Source organism: Xyrauchen texanus, chromosome 22 (assembly GCF_025860055.1).
Source record: "Xyrauchen texanus isolate HMW12.3.18 chromosome 22, RBS_HiC_50CHRs, whole genome shotgun sequence".
Lineage (NCBI taxonomy): Eukaryota > Metazoa > Chordata > Actinopteri > Cypriniformes > Catostomidae > Xyrauchen > Xyrauchen texanus.
In genome coordinates this window covers 2421133-2440432 of record NC_068297.1, presented here as the reverse complement: position 1 = coordinate 2440432, position 19300 = coordinate 2421133, and the positions used below count along the sequence as shown (strand labels likewise).

At 39.7% G+C, this 19300-nt stretch overlaps 1 pseudogene; it reads right to left on the bottom strand.

Moving 5' to 3' along the window:
* Positions 1–19300, bottom strand: part of LOC127662438 (kelch-like protein 29) — a 145137-nt pseudogene that overhangs the window by 99818 nt on the left and 26019 nt on the right.

The window sequence follows — 19300 nt, the reverse complement described above, 5'->3', positions numbered from 1 at the left end:
ACCCCAACGGAGCAGCCGCGGCCATCCGACGGAAGACGGAGGAGCCCGGCCGCCTGGAAGCGGATGGAGGTGGGACAGAGAGAGTTCCGACACCTGTTTGCGTGTTTGTCTTTTTGGTTCAGTTTATAATTAAAATATTATTTATATTGTCAAGCCGGTTCTCGTCTCTTCCATTCCATTAATTCCTTTACACATGTATTTCAGATTAACCTGCAACTACTGTAAATAGCACATAAATACTAAACAAACTGTGATTGGTCACTGCGGACACAATCGTCCTGTCTAAGTGGGCGGTTCTCGGCCAGAATAAGCTGTATATGGACCATACTTTGGGTTGATAGGTTTATCAAAGTCCACAATTTTTCCCCAGAAATGCATCACATTACAGAAGAATAAAAGCTTCATGTTGAACTTGCGGTTAGATATGCGAGAGTAATTAATAATAAGCAGTAATATTTACTTCTAAAAAGCATCTATATTCAATGAACTAGTCTTCTGCAATTTCTCATCATTCCTAGTAGCAATCGCAAGCAGATGAATGGGCAGCAAACTCATCTCCATGTTCTCTCCTCTTTAAAAGATTAATACTTCCAGTGATACGACATGACGTTCAATTTAACAAGGTGGCAGTGGAACAGATTTTTCGCCTGTAGCTGGTTGGAAAATCCAGGATTTGCAAGCAAAACACACAGAGCGCGCTTAAGGGCACAATATCACACAGTAATTACACAATACACTGCTTTCCTTTGAATAATCTTTCAACTGAACAGTTCATATATACAGAGGCCACAACGAGTATTTGGATGCTTTTAAGCCACAATTAAAAATGTATGAATGACTGCATTGTACAACAAAATGTTAAACTAAGTAGCAATTATTTTAAAGATGCATAGCAAACATGTAAATTATACTCTATTGTGATTTATTCATGCTTTTGAGTCTGTTACTGATTTTCCATGCTTTAGACAGTTTAGGAACAAACCTCCGTACTCAAGGGGGCGATAGAGTTACCTTCAAACGACTGTGCCTTCAACTGTACGTATATTATTCAGTTGCTATAAATACACTGATTTCAACATACTTGCTCAGCAATATTGTCTTTGAACTGTTGCTTTGCCATGACAGTATTGACTTGAAAGAGAATACTCACCATAGAAGCAGACAGTTCACACTAATCTTGCTATAGCGCCCCTTGTGGCAGTGTTGAGAATGCAACGCGTACTTGGTGTATTTGCGGACAGACACATTCTGGAACGCAACAATGCAAGAAACCAAGCTTGCATAGCTAGTAGCATCTGCGTAGAGTATGCTTCGATCTTAAAGGTGCACTCAGTAACTTTTTATTTGTGTTATCTTGGACTTACAGTGACACCTAGCGGCGTGGATGCAGCATAATGCAAAATCAATAGTTTCTCATTCCAGATGCCATTGCACAAATTCAGCATTCACAGTGAGTCATGATTTGTAATGAGGAGAAAATGAATGTGTGCACCTTTAAGAGAAAAAAACCCTTCGTCAATGAACATGATTCGCACTGAGTGTGACTTAAGCATCAAAATGACATGCATGCGAATATAAAAACAAAAGGGAATTGAAGAAAAGGAGCTCAACAGCAGCATGTATTATGTCACTGTTGGCGGTAAAGTAATGGTCCATAATTTTCTAGTGTGCTGATGTTTGAAATAAAATCCATTTTATAGTGTATTTTCATACTGTAAGGCTTTCATTTATATGAAATAATTTGACCCATTTCAGACTCTCTAACAATTTTGTCAGAGCATCCACTGCCAGCAAATCTATTTGATCACGTACCATAAATCAAAAACATTCCTGGATGTTGCTGAATATCAAAGAGGAACTAATACAAGGAATTCATAAAATCTTCATGAACTTCCATTGGTTGGGCAGGAAAGGAAACCAGATAGAAAAAACAGCTGATCCACTCCACTCGTCTACTCTTGTAGGTGGTGATAAATGGTGGATTTTATTGAAAGTGAAAACTAGAGAGGTAATAAATGCAATCAAGTTCATGAAGTTGTGCCGGCCAAAAATTGTGATTTTGCTGGAGACTAGATGAAGGTAATTGCCTAACGACTGAAACACAACATTATAACCTCAACGATGATTAGAATTCAAAACCAAGTCTCGGAATAATTTACCTTTAGGATGCAAAGGGTCTGTGAATTCGTATTTCCCCAATCCAACAGTTCTGAGCATCTGCAGGCCGTTGACGGTCTCTTGGAGGTTTTGAGAGATTGGTTGACCATTCGTCAGCGGTCCATTGCTGGGCAGTGTCGAGGTGCTGGATTGCACCATGGGATGTGTCATGTGACTGTTGCCCCCTACCGTGTGGATGGGATGTGTAAGCTGGCAGACATTGGGCATTGGCGGCAGGCTGCCAACAGCGAGCGGTTGGCTCTGAACATTGAGCACCATGCTGGCCATCGGCTGTGAGGGTTGTTGAGGGAGCTGGTAGTGGGTGGGCAGATGTGGGTGAGGGGGGCCTACAGGAGTCTGGAGTGCAGGGGTCACACCGATGATGGGTGCTTGGACGGTCACCCCCTGGCTGTAAACTGGTGCCTGTGGCATGGCATACGTGTGTGCCATCAGTCCAGGCTGGCTGACCGCAACGGCAACTGGCGGCCAAAGAGGAGCTGCATAGAGAGGTACAATGGAGTTTTTGAAGAAACACAAACAAAACAGCATTCAGCTCAACTCATAAAATGAATGTGTCTGTGCTGAAGAAATTTGAAGTGCAACACATATCTTAGTTTATGTTGTGTAAACTATGTATATCTACCTTTATCTATGTAAAGAGCAAATACAACCATCTATCTATGCATATATCTGTCTGTCCATCCATCCGTCTGTCCAGATCCATCTGTCAATCCATCCATCCATCCATCTTTCTATCCATCCATCCATCTGTCCATCTATACATCCATCTTTCTTTCTTTCCATCCATCCATCCATCTGTCCATCAATACATCAATCTTTATTTCCATCCATCTGTCCATCAATACATCCATCTTTATTTCCATCCATCTATACATCCATCCATCCATCTGTCCATCAATACATCCATCTTTCTTTCCATCCATCCATCCATCTGTCCATCAATACATCCATCTTTATTTCCATCCATCTATACATCCATCCATCCATCTATACATCTGTCCATCTATACATCCATCCATCTATCCATCCATCCATCCGTCCATCTATACATCCATCTTTCTTTCATCCATCTATATATCCATCCATCCATCCATCTGTCCATCTATACATCCATCTTTCTTTCCATCCATCCATCCATCTGTCCATCAATACATCCATCTTTCTTTCCATCCAACCATACATCTGTCCATCTATACATCCATCCATCTATCATCCATCCATCCATCCATCCGTCCATCTATACATCCATCTTTCTTGCCATCCTCTATATATCCATCCATCCATCCATCTATCTGTCCATCTATACATCCATCTTTCTTTCCATCCATCCATCCATCCATCCATCCATCTTTCTTTCCATCCTCTATATATCCATCCATCCATCCATCTGTCCATCTATACATCCATCCATCTATACATCCATCCATCAACCAACCATCTTACTTTCCATCCATCTTTCTACCCATACATCCATCCATCCATCCATCCATCCATCTATACATCCATCCATCCATCTGTCCATCAATACATCCATCTTTCTTTCCATCCATCCATCCATCCATCCACCCATCCAACCGTCCATCTATACATCCATCTTTCTTTCCATCCATCTATACATCCATCTTTCCATCAATCCATCCATCCATACATCCATCCATTCATCCATCCATCCATCTATCAACCATCTTACTTTCCATCCATCTTTCTACCCATCCATCCATCTATACATCCATCTTTCTTTCTTTCCATCCATACATCCATCTTTCCATCCATCTATCCACCTATACATCCATCTTTCTACCCATCCATCCATATGGCAATCTATCTATCCATCCATCTATCTATTCATCTATCCATTTGTCTGTCTGTGTGTCTATCAGTCTATAATCTATTCATCAGTCTGATCCATCCATCCATCCATCCATCCATCCATCCATCCATCCCTCCATCCATGCATCAGCGAAAACATCAAGCCATTGCTACAGTACTTTTCATTAAAATTTAATTTTGTTAAGTTTAATCTCTTTTTACATAAAAACATTAACAATAATAAATCAGTGATAAAGCAGACTAGGTGGGAGTACAGATAAATCATCACAGAACAAGAACTGTTAAGAGCTGTGAGCTTCAGCTACTAAGTACTTTTCCTTCGATTTGTTACCTGTGATATCTTTCTCCCTCATCTGTTTGGCGGGCGGCTCATCCGTATCCCAGGGCGTGGACTGGTTAATGGGCGTTTGTCCCCACCGGACACTATTAGCGAGGACCTGGCCCTGTGTCTGCGTGTCTGCCGATGGCTGCACAGAGACCTGGTTTCAATAAAAACAATGTCTTGGGTAAACACATCAGCCTTTAATTACCGTCTACAGTCCCAATTACAACCCATTTGCAAGACACTGGAACATTATTTTGCTTTGTTAATATTCCATTGCATTCGCTCTTTTAATTACGCCGCTGTTCAAGATTAGACACATCAATAATGCAGGAACATCCAAGGTCGGCCCCCAGCAATCTGACTGGGTGAAAGAAAGTGAGATCTATATAGAGACCATTTTACTAATTAATTCTTATCTGCTTCGAATTGACTGTAAATCAAGAGGAAGGAAAAAGGAAAGGGTGATCCACTCCACCCGTCTAGCTCTTGTAGGTGGGGATAAATGGTGGATTTTATTGAAAGTGAAAACTAGAGAGGTAATAAATGCATTCAACATCATGAAGTTGTGCCGGCCAAAAATTGTGATTTTGCTGCAGACTAGATGAAGGTAATTGCCTAACGACTTAAACACAACATTATAACCTCAACAAAAAAAACATTCGAAATGATTAGTATTCAAAGCCGCAGAATCATTTACATTTAGGGTGCAAAAGGTCTGTGAATTTGTATTTCCCCAATCCATCCATCTTTCCATCCATCCACCCATCAATCCATCCATCCATCTTTCTATCCATCCATCTATATACATCCATCCATCTATACATCCATCAATCTATACATCCATCAATCTATACATCCATCAATCTATACATCCATCTGTGCATCCGTTCATCCATCTATACATCCATCTTTCTATCATCCATCTTTCCATCCATATACACATCCCTCCATCTTTCATCCATATACATCCATCTTTCCATACATCCATCTGTGCATCCGTTCATCCATCCATCTATACATCAATCTTCTCCATCCATCCATACATCCATCCATCTATACATCCATCAATCTATACATCCATCTGTGCATCCGTTCATCCATCTATACATCCATCTTTCCATCATCCATCATCCATCTTTCCATCATCCATCTTTCTATCCATATACACATCCCTCCATCTTTCATCCATATATATACATCCATCTTTCCATACATCCATCTATACATCCGTCTGTGCATCCGTTCATCCATCCATCTATACATCAATCTTCTCCATCCATCCATATATACATCCATCTTTCTACCCATCCATCTACCCATCCATCCATCCATCCATCCATCTATACATCCGTCTGTGCTTCCATTCATCCATCCATCTATACATCAATCTTTCTATCCATCCATATATATATCCATCTATCTACCCATCCGTCTGTGCGTCCATTCATCCATCCATCCATCTATCTATACATTTGTCTGTGCGTGCATTCATCCATCCATCTATACATCCATCTTTCTATCCATCCATCTACCCATCCATTTTATATACATACATCCATCCATCTACCATCAATCCATCCATCTACCCATCAATCCATCAATCATCCTTCATTCCATCCATCCATCTATACATCCATCTGTGCTTCCAGTCATCCATCAGTCCATTCATCCATCCACCCATCTATCTATACATCCATCTGTCCGTCTGTACATCCAACCCTCTGCCCATCTGTCCATTCATTTTTCTGTCTATCAATCTATAATATATCTGTCAGTCTAATCAATCCATCCATCCATCAATCCAACTTTCTATCAATCTATCCATCCATCTTTCTATCCATCCATCCTTAAAATTTTTTGGAAATGTTTAAAAACAAATTTGAAAACAGGAACTAATTACTTTGCAATCATATTACACCCAACACTGGTTAAATGTGACTACACACTCGGTAATCCTGAAAAAACTTCTGGCAGTGAACACAAATGCTTTTAACTGGCATGGGTAGCTCAGTGAGTACTGATGCGGACTACCACCCTTGGAGGGCATGCCAGGGTGTGCTGAGTGACTCCAGCCAGGTCTCCAAGCAACCAAATTGGCCCAGTTGCTAGGGAGGTTAGAGTCACATTGGGTAACCTCCTCATGGTCACTATAATGTGTGGTTCTCGCTCTCAAGGGGGCACATGGTTTCGTGGGGCCCATTTTTGGAGGGTTTAAAACGGCAGAAATGTGAAGCTTATAAATTTATAAAATCACTTACATTAATTCTTCTGATAAATCTTGTTATTTTTTGTAAGAAGAAATGTTAGCTGTAAAGACGTTTACATTTTTACAGACATATTAGGGTTTTAGGGTTTTTGACTTACATTGTCATGGCAACAAAGTTGTATAATTGGCTACAACTTTACAAAGATGTGGTTAGTAAGTGATTTTATCACACTAAAATCATGTTACCACCCATATGGTTTATGTCTTGTGTCTATACTGTTTGAAACAGTGAGTATTTTAATGTTTACGGATTGTCCCCATTGACTTCCATTGTAAGTGTCTCACAGTAACCCAGATATTTGCTTTTTTTAAAGAAAAGGATGGGCAAGACAAAATGTATTTTTGTGGTAGTATTCCTTCAAAATCGCAGAATAAACCCTATTAGGGCGATTCACAGCTCCTCGATGTCGCGTCAGGGTCCCGGAAACCCTATCAGAGCTTATTTTGTGATAAAACCAGCAGACTGCACATTATTTACTTATGTGTGGACTCCATAATTAAATGTTCTCAGTTTGTCTTAATTCACCAATCAAAGCACCCTATAGATGTTTTCAAGGCCGACAACTAATCGGGTCATCTAGCTCGTCATGTATGAAAGAGTTACATTAAACAGCTGTGGACAAAATGTTACCTCCGGAAAAACTTGCATTTCCAATTATATTTTCCCTTGTGTGCCAGAAGCAACACAATAGAGCCATGTAGAAAACCTGTCGCATGACAAGCCCCCCTCTTTGCAATTTAAATGTACACATCACGGCAATCCTGATTTAGCTGGAGTACAGAAGCAGCTTCCGTTCTGTCCTCAGGCAAGAATGAGAGTGAATTCCCAGGAAGTAGGTGGTTCATCCACTGAAAGTGACCTCCCGGAGAACACCAGGAGAGCATGTGGAATTATAATAGTAATTGCAGAGGAGTTCGTAAATCTGCGGCTGACCTGTATGCGTTCAGAGCATTTTCCCAATGCCTGCAGGCAAAGCCAAATGGCAAATATTACGCTCCCAAATTCATATTAGCTGGCTAACGAAAATACTTTCATTTCTGGGTTTGTCTGTGCACAGAATACTCGCAGAGCAGCTTTGCATCCTATGCATGCCACATACCGTTTTCAAGGTCAGAATTCATTTATTTGAGTGTTCAGAGTGAATTACAAATGCACAATGAAAGCAGATTTACTAAAGCAACAAAGCTGACAGTTTCAATACCGTTCAGAAACAAAATCCTCTTACTGGCGATACGAAATGCACATCATTACATGTAAAGCATTGTGGGTGTTACCAGTCAGGATCTGTTTCAAACCAATGGATCTGTTCACTTTAGCTAAGCTATATAAATGCATATCAAAAGTACTGCAAATGCATTTCAAATACCTTATAATATATGCCCAGTTCAGACATGAAAAAATGATTTGAGTTGAAATGGAGTAGGAAAGAGAACTCGGATGACCGGTGAAACAACACTTTCAAACAGTTTGTTATTTTTTCATAATTTTTGTCTTTTGATGAAAATGTCCTTTAAATTTAGTGAATATTTTATCATGTCATGTTCAGTATTTTAGTCTGAATAAAATGGCAAATACAGACCAAACTTTAACCAAACTATTATTAAAATGAACTAAAACATGTTTCATACACATTAAAGATAAATACATTTCAAATGCAAGATTAAACATCATGAGAAAATAAATAAATAGTTTTAGTGCATTTTTTGTTTTGCCCAATTCCCAAATGTGCTCTAGGTCCTTGTGGTGGCGTAGTGACTCGCCTCAATCCAGGTGGCGGAGGACGAATCTCGGTTTCCTCCAAGACTTAGACCATCAATCCGTGCATCTTATCACATGGCTTGTTGAGCACGTTACCGTGGCGACCAAGTGCATGTGGAGGCTTCACGCTATTCTCTGCGGCATCCACGCACAACTCACCACACGCCCCACTGAGAGCGAGAACCACGTTATAGTGACCACTAGGAGGTTACCACATGTGATTCTACCCTCCCTTAAGCCCTACTGGATCCCAGCACGCTCTGGACTCGAACTCGCGACTCCAGGTTTGATAGTCAGCATCTTTACTTGCTGAGCTACCCAGCCCCCATGTGTTAGCACATCTTGCAATATTATGTTTTCTCATCATATTTTCATCAATAGTATGTGGTAAATAAAACCGTTTGATTATGGTCATGATGCTCCTTTTTTGTTTGGTCTTCAGTAATTTCGTTGTCAAAATTAACACTGCGTGATTAACCAATCAGAATTTAGTATTACAGAGAGTCGTGTAATAAATATGTTATCATCATGTGTTCTGCCCAAAACTACTCTAGTATGTGAGCACAAACAATTCACAACTTCAGGCCCTACTTTGTACCCTCTTCCTATAAAGTGTCATCTCTTTCAAGCACGGCCCCTTTAAAAGGCATGTGGTGGTTTCTGTGCGAGGAGCTGTCAAACAATGACAGCATGGTTCTCCTCAAACCCTCCATCCGGCGATGTGTGCTCAGGATCTCTTCCTGCAGTCAAATAAGTCATCTCCATTTGAGTGCATGGCTGTCCTCCACGCTCCTAATCCACCAGGCATTGGGCAGCATCCCTGTCCGCCTCTCACAAAGCCAAATACAGCATCCATGCTGTCATGCTCTTATTTGCTATTCCTATTTGTGCCGTCAACACAGAAGTCTTTTCCTCAGCCTGGCAGAGCTCCGCTCCTTCAGAGCGAGGAACCGAGAGGTGACGCTGATCCATCATTTATCAAGAGCCGTCTCTTTGTAAAGTAATCCTGCTTTTCCTCAAAGCTTGACAACATCTTGAAGAACCACTTCTGAGAATGGGACTTAAGGTGGCATCTCGTGGGCTCGCTGCTGATATGAGCCGGGGCAATTTTTTTTCAAACGGTGGAACTCAACTTATCAATATAGATGATGGCATTTTCGTTAAAAGGATAGTTCAAATAAAAATGAACATTTTGTTATAATTTACTCACCCTTATTTTGGAGGGTGAACTATTACTTTAGCTGAAGAAAAAACCTACATTAGTGGTAAAGACGCTGGAGATGCGCTAGTTCAAGGGCGTGCTGAGTGACTCCACTCAGCCAGGCCTCCTAAGCAACCAAATTGGCCTGGTTGCTAGGGAGGGTAGAGTCACATGGTGTAACCTCCTCGTGGTCGCTATAACGTGGTTCTCGCTCTCGGTGGGGCGCGTGGACAGTCGAGTGTGGATGGATTCCGCGGTGGATGGTGTGAAGCCTCCACACGCGCTATGTCTCCATGGCAACGCGCTCAACAAGCCATGTGATAAGATGCGCGGACTGACGGTCTCAGACGCGGAGGCAACTGAGATTCGTCCTACACCACCCAGATTGAGGCAAGTCACTATGCGACCATGAGGACTTAAAAGCGCATTGGCAATTGGGCATTCGAAATTGGGTGAAAAAGATATACAGTTATAGTATATTATTGTGAAAATGGAAACTTTTACAGCCTGCCTTCATTAAAGATGAAAATGCCCGTAGACAGAGATGACACTAGACGGCCTCTTCAAGAAGCACTGCTGTAAAAAGACAGAAACTTCATCTCCACACACTAAGGTTCAAAGAAGGAACTCTTGGCCTTTAGTTTGTCCCTTTGGCCTCAAAGAAGTAGTAGGCTTATAAGACATTTAGGCTGGGACAGCTCTGCTCGGGCATGAATTCTGTGCACGTACATCTTCAAATGATCCCCGTTTAGATTTTCAATTCCAGGGAGACATGCTTCATAGAGGGGTCACAGCTTTCCAGACCTGTGTGGGACACGGCTAAATCTATGTTCCCCAATCTCTGAAGTCTGGCTTCAACCAGAACACATAATGGTTTTGCTTTTTGTGGCTCAGAATGCCTTTTAAATTAGAATTCAATTCCTCAATTTAAATTCAATTTGAACTGAGGATGCAGAAATATTAATGGAATTAAATGGAATGCATCGTGTAGATTTAAATAAGGTATAAATTACTCAAACATGTTATAATACAACATAAGGGCTTATGAAATATATTAAGAAATGAATAAACAACATTTGAAATGCCCTCAATAGAAATGTCAATTTCTTAATATATAAAGAGGTCATGAAATGCAATTTCTTGCAATTTAATTTTCTTCCCTGAGATTATCGCTGATAATGTTAGTTAAGTTTTTAGCACTCAAACTGTCATAGTTTAGTAATAAATTATAATTTTCCACCACGTTTTTTGCCCTCTCTCTTTACTCACGTTTTTGCGTCAAGTCAAATAGTTTTTAACTGCACCATCCTTTAATAACAGTTCCTTTGCAAAGCTTGAATCGTATCATGACTGGTTCAAAAGCAGTCCACGCACATACATAGTCTATAGCGAATAGACCAACACACACGTGCACTTGGGCGCAGATTGCCGGAAATGTATCCAAAAGGTCAAAGACATTACACCAACACCAACATACAACAATGATTAAAAATAACGCAGATATTGGGCTTGGGTAGCTCAGCGAGTATTGACGCTGACTATCACACCTGGAGTCGTGAGTTTGAATCCAGAGCGTGCTGAGTGACTCCAGCCAGGTCTCCTAAGCAACAAAATTGGCCCGGTTGATAAGGGCGAGAGACTGAAACTGCACCTGGCGGACGTATACTCTGTCAAAGGGACGCTCGTCCCTCGCGCACGCTTGCTCCAGTTAGATTATTACATGATGGCTCGCCACAAAGTGAATCATAATACATATGTGTTGCGGTGTGTATCGGCGATATGCAGCTCTATTAATAAGAGTGAGTTTGTTTATTGTGAGATAAAGATGGATTGAAGTGAACAGAAAGGCGAGTCTTCGCCCCATTATACACGGCAATAGTTTTTGATTTGTTGTTGTTTTGGCTTGTTGTCCAATATAAATATCTAAAACTCCTTTAAATTAAAGTACATTTACTTTAGGAGCTATACTGCAGAAGAACAAAATTGTTATCTGAGAATGTTGAATATAATATTAAATATTTAAATATTGCTTCTCAAGTAAATGTATCTTGTTTTAAGGATTTTTAGACCATTTAAAATGGAAAACAAGACAAAAACACTTGATAACAATATGATTTTTGGCAGTGAATTTTTTAACTGAATTAAACTTAATAAAAAGTACCCCCCTTTAATTCAGTGAATGTCATTTAGAGTGATGATTTTGATCAAGTATGATTTCGTCCTCTTTATTGTTATTAAACATGTTTAATACAACCTTTTAAAGCTGCGTTCACACTGCCAGCTGCTTTGTCGCTGCACGTCGCCAGTGGTGTGTATGGAGAGTCTAAACAACACTGTTTCTTTACAATTAATATTATTATTATAATATTAGTGTCACGTGAGCTCTACCATCTTCTCTCGTATTGGCTGTCGCTCCCGAAAGTCGCTCTTCATTTGCATAAAGTTAAACATTTCTCAACTTTGTTGCGTCGCTGGACACGCCCACATCCGGTCGCCAAACGGTCGCCGTCGCTCGTGTTGCCAGAAGTTGCCAGCTGTCATCGCAAATGAATGATGAGATTGTTTTGTTGCTGCTTGTCGCTGGCAGTGTGAATGCAACTTTAGTCACATTAATCACGATATTATTATTATTATTTATCTTTATTATATATATATATATATATATATATATATATATATATATATGTTATTATATATATATATATATATATATATATATGTTATTATTATTATGAAAATTAAAAAAAGTAGAAAAAGAAAGAGTGGATGTAGCACTTTTAAAAAATTGCTTTGTTTGTTTGATCATCCCTACCAGCCCGACATTGGCAACATTGGCTCAACCAATGGCGTGAGTTTGGGAGGGACTATCTGGTTGGTCGACCAATGGGAGACAATAATTATTTATGAAATTCCATTTGGTGGCCGTAATTACACTCTTCAGCTTTTCATTCTGAATTTTGCCCATCCCTAGAAAAGAACAATCCCAATTTATAAATGTTTACATCACTTCTGTGCTTCCGTTTGGTATTATCTGTAATATGAATATAAAGCGCCGTTATTCAAATGATTGTTTAATGATAAGAAAATATTTCCTGTGCAGACTCTTCATTTTCTTGTCTCTTTTTCATGAGTGATTGCGGAGTACAAGGAGCGCTCTGTGTTTTGGCATGTACTGACGGCTCGTTTTGCATAATGCCGTTTCGACAAATCTAAATGTGAGAGCTCTTAGCTGACAAAATGAAACCTGCAGCGGAGTGGAGCTGCTGAAAGGGGTCAGGCTACAGATAGTGCCTGAAATACTCAATAACCTCTCAAGCGTCTTGAGAGTGCTCCAGAAACACAAGACAGCCGTGATTAAGAGGGAAAATAAAATGGGAGCAGTGTCTGGGAGAGAATGCATGTTTTAAAAATGGTTGAAATGGCACTTGCATGTTGACGTTCTCGCTGTAACTCTCCTCTACATATGCTAAGAATGTGCAACGACATTAACAGGTCTCCACAAAAGAGTTAGAGAAATGCAGACTTCAATGCAATGATACATTCATTAGTAATTAACTGGATTCACCACTTTAAATAATATGCAGGAATACAATTAAGCTCTAATATAGATCATGAATTAAAGCTGCAAGCAGCGATTAATGGGCCCTCGCAGCCTGTTGCACGTTGGGGCTGCTGTGCCAAGGCAATGTTGGCATATAGAAGTGTTCAAAACATCGAACTATGCCAGGCCGCCACAGACACGCCGTTCAAAGAAAACTCAAAAGCTTTGCAATTTAGCATCGCAAAGGCCTTTAGATTAGACTGACCGAATATAATGTTGATCTGATTTAATTTCTAGGAGTTCGTTCTAGTACGAATCCTGGAAATGTCAAAAACTGAGCAAATATTTAAGAGAAAAATCACAATGGCCGACTTCCTGTTGAGTTTGGGATATGGCTCTAAGAGACTTTTTTGTACGTGTTGACATGTTACATACGCCTTCCGATTTTCTTATGTGTAGGTGAAACGTGACGTGAGGGCTGCTTCGTTGAAATATTTTAGGTGGCGCTATTGAGCCATTTTGCCACAATTAAATCTAAAACCAGTATCAGTGGTACATTTTCCCCACTTTTTGCAAAGTTTAATGAGTTTTCAAGCATGTTTAGGCCTCAGAAATATGACTCATTTCATATCGAACTTTGTCAGGCCGCCACGGACACGCCCTTCAACGCAAACTCAATTTAACATCACCAAGGCCTTTAGATTAAGACTGACTAAATATAATGTTTATCTGATTACATCTCTGGGAGGAGTTTGTTAAAGTACAAAACCTGCAGTTGGCTGTTGCCAGTAGGTGGCGCTATGACTATAACTGAATATTGGCAAGTAGATTTATTCAGGCCAGGACTATTATCAAACATGTGAAGTTTGGGGCAGATTGGACATTGTATGCTTGAGTTATAACAACTTCCTGTTTCATGGCGAAACAACACATTTTGTCAGACCATCACGGCCGTGCCGTGCGGTGAAAACTCAAAAGCTTTGCAATTTAGCATCGCCAAGGCCGTTAGATTATATTTACCAAATATGAAGTAGATCTGATGAAATCTCTAGGAGGAGTTCATTAAAGTACGAGGCCTGGAAATGGCAAAAACGGAGCAAAAATTTGAGAAAAATCAAAATGGCTGACTTCCTGTTGAGTTTAGGGAATGGGTCCAAGAGACTTTTCTGTAGGTATTGGCATGTTACACATATGTACTGATTTTCATATGTGTAGGTGAAACGTAGCGTAAAATGCACATTGTTGAATGTTTGTAGGTGGCGCTATTGAGCAATTTTGCCACACCTAATTCTGAAACCATATCAGATGTAAATTTCACCACTTCTGATGCATGTGCAAAGTTTTCGAGAATGTTTAGGCCCTCAAAAAAGCGACTTATTTGGGAAAAAATAATAAACTCCTAGAAGAACAATAGGGTCCTTGCACCATCGGTGCTCGGGCCCTAAATATGATGTGGAATCTCTAGGAAACAGCCACATGGAAATAATTTGGAATTTATTTATATTTTATAAAAGATGAGTCATGCATAAAGCCGTTGTACAGTAATAGGTGTGTTTAATTCTACCGTATATTAATGCACAATAAGACCAGAACCATGTACGAGAAAATAAATGTGATTACATTTGAGTTTTGCTTTAATGTCAACATCACACCAAAATTAAACAACTCAAAAGGAAATCACTTAGAACAGGTTCGTAAAGGAAAATACTTGACCTGGCTCTCTGGACAGCTGGGAAAAAAATGGTGTTTGGATGGACAAATGGATTTCAGACCCACTTCAAAAGTGACTGTTGGTGGCCACATCACGTTTAAGAGCTTTTGAGACGTCATTACACGCCACGCGTGTTTGTTGTCTCCGCTTGCGGCGTTAAAACGAGATGAAAGCAGCGTGCTATGGCAGATCTTAGGGTCAATTTCTCTGTCATCCATCATCAAAGGCCTGCAGCCATATTCCCATATCCTCCATGCTATCTCTACAAGCCATCTCTGATAACGAATGGCGAGTCTGCTTATTGATCTGTGTCAAAACCTCCCGCTACCTGCTTTCATATTGCAGACGGGATGGGCTGGGGAAGTCTGGAGAATAAAGCAATGTTAGATTTACAGCCGTCTACACCAGGGAATGGGTCAAAAGCAATATACTTCTGCATCTTTTATTTCATATGTTGTGCTGTGAGCAAAGGCTTCTTTATGTCAAAAGTGGCAGATATTATTAACCAAAACGTGGGCCTATTGGCTGCACACATGACTGGATTGCATCCGTGAGATCAAGAACACCCTGACCGGCATATAACACAGTGAAGGGTCCGGTGAAGTCATTTACTTGCATATTAAGTTACGAATCCCTTCATGAGAAGATTGTGTTTAGCTTTGTGACTTTTCTTCTTGAACTCGTGAAACAAGTCGCTGCGCTTTTGAAGCTTCTGTCAAACGACTCAAAAGGGTCACTTTGTAGCGCTCGGACTCATTAAAATTCAGCAGTAATGTTTGGTAAATGTGCTCGAGAGGATGCGTTGCTGTATTTGCTGTTCTGTAATAATTAAAATCGACGCTGGGCTCTGCGCTTTGATTTCCATGTGACATTTTAGAGCGTCGTTCCCCACTGGTGTTGATACAGGAAAAACCTGCCGCTCACATGGCAAGACATCAATCAATTATCTTACGCTTTAATAAATCCTGTTGCTTGTTAGAGATAACAAGAAAGTGGGAAAAAGTTTTTGGTTCTCCTACTGTTTCAACTGGTCGGCCCATTTGAAATTCATAGTGTCATCTGGCTTAAGAATGTATCATATATTTGCAACCAAACGATACATGCATTTTAAGCTAAAGCGTTTTTTACTTGTGGGAAAACGGGCCAAAAATATTGATGACTCATCCTGCACTAAACAGATTTAGTCCAATCAAATTAGAGGTCAACCGATAGTGGATTTTGCTATACTGATAACTAAGGTGGTGGAAAAGGCTGATGACTAATTAAAGGAATATTCCTTGTTCAAGTTAATCTCAATCAACAGCATTTTTGGCATAAGATTGATTACCACAAAAATGTATTTGGACTCAAAATACATGAATGAAGCAAAACCTTGGTTTCAGTGAGGCACTTATAATGGAAGTGAATAGAGGCCAATTTTTGAACACACTCACCATTTCAAAAAGTATAACCACAAGACATAAAGGACATGCGTGTAAACATGATTTTACAGTGATAAAATCACTTTCTAACCGCATCTGTGTAAAGTTATAGACAATTTTACAACTTCGTTACCATGACGATAAATTGCCATCAAACCCGTAAACCCCAAAACGACTGTAAAAGTGACCATTTAAACAACTTTACAGCTCAAATGATACACAATAGTTTTAACAGAAGAATTAATGCAAGTGCTTTTATAAAATTATAAGCTTCACATTTCTGTGTTTAAACCCGCCACAAATTGCCCCATTGACTTCCATTGTAAGTGCCTCATTGTAACCTTTATTTGTGCTTTTTTTAAAGACGAGTCAAAATAATTATTTGTGGTAATCAACATTATGCAACAAATGCTGTTGATTGAGCTTCACTTGTATTGAACCTGGAATATTAATTTAATCAGCCGATAGTTTAACCCGTTGATGTGCGCCCCCTTATTGAGCACAATGACAATGACACACCTGAACTTAAATGGTTGTATTTACGGGACCCTTTGGTGTTTGGACACAGTTGTAGTGTCTTTTGAAAGAAGACAATTTGGGGTTTATTTCTCAAGTTTCAGAATTAATATATGTTGTTATTTTTTAAAGTTAGATAAGCTGACGTTTATAGTAATGGAAATATTCTGTGCTGAACATGTTTTTCTAATGTAAATAAATCAATAATAAAAGTGCCAAGACACTCCAGAAATACAATGTTCTCAAAGTCTCGAGTCTAAAGAAGTTACGTTTCAAATCTGAAGATGATTTAATAATAAATGAGGTTCCTGCAGCTTTAATGTCTGTAAAATCTCTGGAAGTGTTCAGAGTAAAATTAAGCTCCGCCTCTCAAGATCTATACACTAAATCTGACGGCACTGCTCGACTATTATGAATAAAACAATGCCACATTTTTAAAAATAGACTTTGGAGACGGGCTTGTTTTGTTTATGGGACTCTAATATATCAGATCATAAACAGTTTTACAACATGAATGCTGCTCAGATTGCAGTTTGATGAAGAACGATGACGAAGGCGAGATCTCATGTAAACAATGGAGAATATATCAATATTTCTCACATTTATTACTCTTATGGACAAAAAGTGCGATTGGATGTTTTTCAATGAACGCTTGTCATGGACGATTGACTCAAGTGTGTTGAACTGGATTCATCTGGCGATCGTGTTTTCATAATAAAAGTCCTGTTTTGATATCGCATGTTTTCATAATAAAAGTCCTGTTTTGATATCACATGTTTTCATAATAAAAGTCCTGTTTTGATATCGCATGTTTTCATAATAAAAGTCCTGTTTTGATATCGCATGTTTTCATAATAAAAGTCCTGTTTTGATATCACATGTTTTCATTTGTACTCCTGCACAAATAACTCAATTACTGTTTCTGGAGGATTGCTGTCGTGAAACAGAGATCGGATATCAATGTTGAACCCGTAGAGCTTTGAAAAGATGTATCATGTGTTAACATTCATTACATTTATAGATGGTAAATTATATATTAAACGTAACCAGAGTGACGTCACTCCCTAGTGTGAATGATTGCGTATCAACCGTTTAAATCGATCTATACAATAATAAAAAATATCTTATTCTCTCATTACTATGATGGCCACAGACATTGAGGCTGCAAAATGAATAAAATCCCAAAAGCAGTTTATTGTGCAACCAAAATCCCAATAATAACCAGAAAAATTCATATTTGGGGCATAATGCAGGATTTGAAGCCCACAATACACCGGGACTCTTATTTTGAAATGACAGAGATTTGGCTCAGTTACAATGCTCTTGGTTTCAGTATTTTATAGCCTATAGATTCCCCAGAGAAATAGTTCTACATGCATCTATTTTTCCAGATAACCGATAGCTCCAAAAAGTAACTATCAGTATCAATTATACGGTAAAAACGATATATCAAATGATCCCTACAATGAGAATGTCCCTCCCCCTGCAACCAACAGCAAATCAAGTTTATGGCTGGGACACTCAAGCCTTGAGAGCACAAAAGTTTGGTCCTGGAACTAAAATTCCCATTCATTTATTTCATAGGGGAATCAATTTTAGCGATTACTTATAAACCTTTAAAGTTGTACGGTATATGCTTCTGTGAAGAGCCACACGCCACATGATCCTGAAGAGAAACGATCTGCCAATCAGAGAATCACGGCAAACAAAGTGCACCAAAAGAGCTCTGCAACAACCGTCCAATCTTGTGAATGACGCAATCGAGTCGCTCTCTTATCATTCTCAAACTACTTACATATTTGTATAAACAGTATCTGAATATTTTGCCAAATAAACTTGGTTCTACCTTCGTTGTGGTGGTTTTACAGGCGGGCGCTAATCGCTTGCAGGTCAGATCGTTGTTGGGCGTGCTGGTTGTCCCGGTGACCGGTGTGGGCAGCAGTGAGGGGATAACGGGCAGAGGGAGGAGTCCTGGACGATTGTTGCCGCTGGCAACAGAAGAGGCAGGCGTAGAGATGCAGCCGTTAACGGTTCCGCCGCAGCTGCTGTTGATGGCACAGCGTTCACGCCGTTCCCACATGCCGCGGAAATCCCGCTCAAAGCGCTGATGGTACCTCGACATCATAACAGAGCGGATCAGGGGAACGACATACGCTAGTGATCACAGGGAGCGAGACAACCTAAAGGAAAAAGACAAAAAAAACATCTTAATTAGGATGCACCACTTTTTGGACTAAAGTATCTGAATATGAAATTTTAGACATGTGATGTTCAACAAAACTGACGACTTGTGTGGCATTTAAATAAATGATATTTTTTTAGTTTGACATTTTTTAGGGTGGAATTAACTGGGGGAAATTCTGACTATATTCAGATTTTCTTGCAGTCAACGCAAGGAAGAACCTGTTGTTAAGGTGTGTTGTTAAGCAACATGCTGTGGTGTAAAATTCAACTTATGTGCAGCTGTGCATATATCAGCTTTTTTACAACCGCATCAAACGTGGCTTATCCAATCAGCGATATGAGTCTGAACTACCCAATTTGGAATGCCC